Raw genomic sequence first — 6,301 nt, 5'->3', positions numbered from 1 at the left:
CTATTTTGAAGTGTGTGAAAAAAATTGTTGTCCTCCTTGTAACTCTTTTTTTTTTTAAATAGTTATGGTAGGGTCTCATCCGTATTTTTATACAAACATATCACTGTTAGCATTTTTTGTGTTACGGAGGTTATGGAGTGAAGTTGGAATTGCAACATGATGTCCAATGAAATAATGTTTAACAAATTCTGATGTTACATTTACAACTTTGAGTCCATAGTAGAAGATGTTTCTGACTGACAAGAAATCTGGTTCTTCTGAGATTTTCTCTGATGCTATTATTTTTGTAATTCTTTCTGCTTGCCAAAAAATATCACATCACATTTACAGTTTTCTTTTCAGAACAGCAAACTATTTCATTGTTGCATCAGATGCAACAATTTTTTTTATTATTGTAAAATATTATTATTTTGAAGCAGTTATGTTACGGTCATGAACCATGATTTTCTACTTACTATTGCAGATGTTTTGGGGGGATAGACATGCTCATTCTAGAGAGCATCTGATTGGTCCAAGCTTTGTGTAGTACAGGATGAGTCATCAATATTTTTGCTCAGTTTTTCCAGGAACCTATTGGAATATATTAGCATATACATGTTCTCAGTGAACCTAAAAAACTCTAATTTTCACAGAGTCTTTAAAGTGGGCTGATGTGGGCATGAGGTGATACGCCAAAATCATAATTGATTTTGGTGTCATTATGGCAGAGAGCACCTTGGGCAAAGCTGATGGCTTTAATTGTGACTGCCAATTGATTACAGGGCTCACAAAAGATTAGATGCTCAAGCTTTTGTCCAAATAGGCTGAGGTTGTGTATGAAGGGTTGCTTTCTTTGATTTTATGTGGCCAGTGTGTGTATGTGCTTATTTGTGAGTCTGCCCTTGATGTCGCCTCTGTGAGAACGCAGTCTCTAGTGGTTTAGAGAAGGCCACTTTTGTTTTTTTCTTTGCAAACACTGAACTGGAATAACTCCTGTACCTGTCAAAGAGAGAATGATGGAGATGGAAAGACAGAGGGGATGCACCTCCCTCCATTGTATGGAAAACAGAGTCTCTCAGTCAGTTCATACAGATATATAGCAATGTTTGCATTTGGACGCATTTGCGATTTCACAGTTGTATGTGTTTTAATTGTATCACACAGACCTCGTAGCATCAAAGGTTGTGTTTGGTTGAATTTACATTCTGCAGACTGATTTTATACACCACACTGAGCATATGTTTGATCTCTCACTGGCCAGTGATGAGATTTGATTTTCAAATTAATGCTCGAATACATTAAATATAGTGTCCCAAATGATGTAAATCATCTATCCTGTTTATCTCACTCACGTAGTACTACTGAACACCCTCAAAGCTTTTATGTCCACTGTTAGTTTTCAACAGTTGATGCTTTCATCATGGAAAGCTTGTGAATATACTGTAACTACTTAGAGAGTTTTTGGCTGGCTCACTGAGAAGTTTGTAAGGCATGCTTTGTCAAGCTGCTTTGTGATTAATTCAGGGTTATTTCTAATGACATTTGTGTGATTCCTCCCCAAGGTTGGTACAGTATGTGTTATATGCATATACATGTTTGAGATTTTGTTCCAGTCATGAAAGCAATGAGGTAACTATTTTTTTCCTATGAGATTTTTTAACAAACTTTTAAAATGTTGTATACAGTATACATACTTTCCTTCATATTTGGTTTGCAATAGGATTTGATGCCCAAAACCCAAAAAATGTGAATGGAATTCTAATTGTGAAAAAGCTTGAAATTTTTTTATAAACATATTGTATATATGTTGGACAGTAGTGATGATGGTCCATCATTGTCCTCTGAGACAGATCTTCCCTGAGCCCGAGGTGTCAAACAGTAATAAAATATTCACCCTCAGACTCACTGTCATTCTGTATATTTTATTTATCTCTTATGTATCTGTATGTTTTGCGATTTTTTTTTTTTTTTTTTTTTTTTTTTTTTTAAAGATGCATTTTCTCATTTTAAATGTATAATTTACTGTTATGTAAAAAAAAAAAAAAATCAGAACTATGTGTATATTAACTTTGTCTGGGCTGGATGATATAGCTAGAATAAAAAATATATTTTGTAGCCATTTGTAATAGTCAATCTTGATATTTGCTTAATAGAGTAATATATACAGTAGTTGAAATTATATTTTTTATAATAGTCTATCACAATACATAATAGTTAAAAATATTGATCTGAATTTTTTGCTGCGACACATTAAGGAGCACTAAGCAATTTTTGAAAAAAAAAAAAAGAAAAAGAAACACTGTTGAAATGTGGATCGGACCCAAGCACTAAAACACACTTGTAGGCAATCAGCAGTATACACTCATGGGGAAGAAGAGAGAGCTCAGTGCACAAGACAAGACATTAACAGGACGATAACAGAGAGAGAGATGGCAGAGAAAAATACAAAAGAGGAAAAGGCCAGGACAATATAACTTTAAAAAGAAGGGTATATGACACTTCCATAGACAGCAATTTAACCACCACTTTCAGGGTCCAGAAAGGTACTAAAGACATCATTAAAAAAGACGACAAGACTGCAGTGGTTCAACCGTAATGTTATGAAGTGACGAGAATACTTTTTGTGCGTAAAAACAAACAACGTATGCGTGTGATGCTGAGGCAGGAGCGGGTCAATACTGAGCCGCCATTCTGACGTAGAACCTGGAAGCACTGAACGCAAAATCGTACGAGAATGACAGAAGATATTGTTGAATAAAGTTATTTTTTTTATTTTGCACTCAAAAATGAATTCTCGTCGCGAAGGTTGAACCACTACAGTCATTTGCTGGACCTTGAAAGTGATAGTTAAATTGCTACACTCTAAAAAATGCTGGGTTAAAAAGAACCCAAGTTGGGTTGAAAATGGACAAACCCAGCGATTGGGTTGTTTTAACCCAACTGTTGGGTTAAATGTTTGCCCAACCTGCTGGGTTTTATTTAACACAACTATTATTTGAAAATGACTATATGGCTGACTTAAAATGAATCTAAAATTAAATTAAAATGTTCATTTATTAAACATATTAATAAATGTTAATTTTCAAGATATTTTTGGTTAATTTTAAGTAAGCAATACTGTAATTTTTAAACAATAGTTGAGTTAAGTAAAACTGCAGCAGGTTGGGCAAACATTTAACCCAACTGCTGGGTTAAAACAACCCAATCGCTGGGTTTGTCCATTTTCAACCCAACTTGGGTTCTTTTTAACCCATCATTTTTTAGAGTGTATCTGAAGAGGAGTCATATACCTCTCGAATTTCATCAATGATATCTTAATTTGTGTTCCGAAGGTGAACGAAGGTCTTATGGGTGTGGAACCACATGAGGGTGAGTAATAATGATAACAAAATTTTCATTTCTGGGTGAACTAACCCTTGAAATATTCATTTGTACCCCACATTAAGCTATCAAATGGCTTCAGAAGTCTTGGAACTTAGTGCACGGACACTTTATGGTGCTTTACAATGTTTTTTATGCCTTTAGTAAGGCTTAACAAGAATAGTATGCACAATATTGGACATCACTTAGAAGCTGCAGGCGTAGCGGGGTTTATTTATGTTGTCGTGGTGTCCACGGCAGAATGAATGTAGAGGAAACTGCATTTTTTTTCCTTATGAAATTGTTTTATGCACCATTCTATAGGCATGTATGTATGCTTGGACTGTTAGAGAAAATAATAATAATAATAATAATACAATAACCTATAACAGTCTTTTCCTCCCTATTTTGATGTATCCAAATATCCAAGTAAACGAATAAAGTCAGTGTTAGTTTTACATTGCCAACAAATCAATTATTGTATATCGTCCAACTAGTCTGACTGATTAGCATGCAGAACCAAAAAACAAAACAAAAACTAAGATAAAAAATGGGAATGTTTAGAGTGATCTTGTTAACTAGGCTAGAAGCTGTTTCAGTAATAAAGTTTCTTTAATCTTCAGATGTTTTAGTGTAGTTATCATCAATTTCAGTCAAGCTGGCCTTATGTAACTATTCTTGGGACGTGATGTTCTTTACATTGCTCAAGATTACTAACATATTTTTTTACAACAGCTTGTATCCATCCACCTGACAATCCAAACATTCAAATCACATATGAATAGAGATGTAGGAACATGTGTGCTGTGTTTTTTTTTTTCTGGTTATATCAGTTCTCTGGTCATGTTTTAGACACAGAGCTGCCGGTCTAAGCATAAGGATGCTGGAGTCCAGGGGTCCTCCTGGACATCCTGCTTTCATCTCCTCTGTTAATGAATCTCATATGGGGTGGGTGAGAACCAGACAGTGCATATGCCCACTGCCTCCCCTCTGCCCCATTTATAGTTCAAGTCTCTTATGGACCAAATGTAAATTAAAAATGCATTGGATGTTTCGAATGACATTTCAAGAACTCTGTACCCAGGGGGAATCTTGATTTTATTTCTGAAGATTTCATTCAGGCTTCTCATAAAATGAATTTAATTCAAAGGAAGGTCATTGCAAGGGCATGAGTTATTGTCTAGATAAAAGAACACAGGACACAGTTTATGAGATACTGAAATATATTTGAACAGAAACATATTTCAGTATCATTACACATCACAGTTTTCATGTTTACACTCCACAGATCTTGATGTATTTTAGTTAGTACACTCTAAAAAATGCTGGGTTAAAAACAACCCAAGTTGGGTTGAAAATGGACAAACCCAGCGATTGGGTTAAATGTTTGCCCAACCTGCTGGGTAGTTTTACTTAACTCAACTATTGTTTAAAAATTACAGTATTGCTTACTTAGAATGAACCCAAAATATCTTGAAAATGAACATTTATTAATATATTTAATAAATGAACATTTTAATTTCATTTTAGATTAATTTTAAGTCAGCCATATAGTCATTTTCAAACAATAGTTGGGTTAAATAAAACTACCCAGCAGGTTGGGCAAACATTTAACCCAACAGTTGGGTTAAAACAACCCAATCGCTGGGTTTGTCCATTTTCAACTCAACTGGGTTTGTTTTTAACCCAGCATCTTTTAGAGTGTAGTAATTTCTTGAGCAATAGTCTCTGTACCAGTGAAACTTTTACTCAATTATATATTTCTAGGAAAGTAAATACTTTTAATAACTTAAAGAACATTTTTCAGTAGTCATCATGATACATATGATAGAGTACAACGGGACTGAAAGCACAACTTAAGAAAAATGTGCTACTCCCATAGTGTATGATTGCAGAATAAAATATATATATATTATATTACTGAAGATTGATGGAGCAACAGATTTTGTGTGAAAATAAATCATAAATGTGGTTTGTATTGTTTAAAAATCTTATGTTTGAGGTGGCAAGGCCCACACACAGGGCTCACCAGCATGGGCCAAAAGGCATAAAGTATTGATACAAATACTTTAGCTAAAATAATATGTTTTAAAACAATCAAAACAATCACTTTAGCAAAGTTTATACTATTTTCTGTTTATTTTGATAAATTCAAAAATAATTTTTGTTCAATAAATATACTATATACTATCATTAAAATGTTCATTTTAAAAATACAGAAACAAAATTATTTAAAAAAGTAAAGATTCTTAAACATTGAATGAGATCCCATAATAATTTAATATCATGTTATAAATGTCATGTTAGTAAATGGAAAATAATCATGTATTATTAATTATCATGTTAATTAATTATTGTGCCAACTGCAGGTGCACTTTTTATCCCAAATACCATACTTTTACATATTCTTCCATTATGGAAAAAACTGTTGCTTTAACTTGAACACCATTTAAAAAAAACAAAAAAAAAACATTACATTTTAGATAAAAATAGTGCAGAATCAACTTTGCATTGCTGAGTGTCCGCCATTGCATCAAGGATCAGCCAAATTTTCACATACATAGTCGCAATCAGTTGTTAAAGTGCCCCATTATGGATTTTTGAAAATTATGGATTAAGTGAAAACATCCTGCAAAGTTTAAAAAATCTGAAAGTGCTCCGTATATACAGGGAAGGGCAGTATTTATGATACATGTATTTCAAATACTTATTTCAAATACAAAATAGTATTTTGTAATTTGTATTTGAGTGGGTTGATGAAAATGGCTTTGTTTTTTGTATCAAAATACTTTAATGTTTTGTATTTTTAAAATACTGTAAAATACTTTGTAAGAAGTCTACATGATGACATCATAAAATTGTGGCCTCTAATTGGTGCTATGGTTTGCCCAGACTTGTTCAGATCAGAACAGAAAACTGAGCCATATGGAAGAAGATGGTCAAGAAACGTGCAGGCTGTTAG

This window comes from Chanodichthys erythropterus, chromosome 16 (assembly GCF_024489055.1).
Source record: "Chanodichthys erythropterus isolate Z2021 chromosome 16, ASM2448905v1, whole genome shotgun sequence".
NCBI lineage: Eukaryota > Metazoa > Chordata > Actinopteri > Cypriniformes > Xenocyprididae > Chanodichthys > Chanodichthys erythropterus.
This window is presented reverse-complemented; position numbering follows the sequence as displayed.